Source organism: Cynara cardunculus (assembly GCF_001531365.2).
Source record: "Cynara cardunculus var. scolymus isolate 2C chromosome LG 17, CcrdV1, whole genome shotgun sequence".
Lineage (NCBI taxonomy): Eukaryota > Viridiplantae > Streptophyta > Magnoliopsida > Asterales > Asteraceae > Cynara > Cynara cardunculus.
Window position 1 is genome coordinate 33,701,018 of NC_037544.1, and position 1,258 is coordinate 33,702,275.

Sequence of the window (1,258 nt, forward strand, 5' to 3'; positions counted from 1 at the left end):
ATTACAATAAAACAATAAAATTAAATCATATTTAATATAATTAATTTTTTAATTTAAATAAATTAATTATAAAATAACATCTTTTTTATTTATATATATATATTTTTATTAATAAATTCATTCTCATATATATTCATTTGTTTGTAGTAGCCGAACGGATATGCTAAATTTTGGAATGTAAAAAGACAGTTTTGTCCTCATTTGTTTGGAATAAAAAAATGATTAAACGATTATCACAAGGTTCCTGACGAGGATACCATGAAGGGTTGTTTTGTAATCAACGACAACTTTTGTATTTATGTCTGTTTTTTTTTAAATAGGGGAAATATTTAAATAATCCAAATTATTTTGCTATTTCTACCCGTTAGAATATATCACCACAAATTAGTTTTTTTTTATATTCTGATTTTTAAGTTTTTTTTTTTTTTTTTCTAACGGATGTTTTTGAATGATTAATTCATAAAACATTATTATTAAATTTTATGTTGAATCCAAAGTTGCACTAAAAATACAGTTTTTAGTTCATATCTATTTTAAAAATAATTATATAAAACAATTATTATAAATATTAAAATATTAAATTTAGAAACTAGTTGAAGTAAATAAAGAATTCTTAATTAATATTAATACTTTTAACTACTTGCATGTGAAGTTATTAAAATTTAAAAAATTACGCTATCTACTTAACAATAACGTCATAAACATTTTTAATTCGTTAACATATATAATATATTTCACCATCAATCTATGTCAATTGCGTCACATTTTAAAAGATAAAATTATTTAATAATATCTTTTGATTTACATTTATAAATATATAAAAAGCCATATTTATAAGTATGTATGGATAATTGTAGAAGAAAATATGTAGAGACAATTCAATATATATATAATGCTAGAAGATTATTTGCGCAATACAGTAAGACTCATATTGATTTTAATGTTTTATTTTATTATTTGTCTATGTTGATGTTATAATACGATTTTATGTGTTTTTAAGAAAACATTAATGCTTTTATTTTTGAATAAAATATAAATTTAAAGATATTATAAAAATTTGAAGAAAAATATATCAATGTTAATATCAAATTAACTATTTAAAATTTCTCATTTTTTATGTAATTTCTTTAATTTATTTTTTTATTATAATTTAATTTAAGTTTAATAATGAAATAATTTATTTTTGTTTTAATAATATAACATTTTATAATATTAATAATTAAGTATTCTGTTAGAACTTAATGATTATCTTAATTAT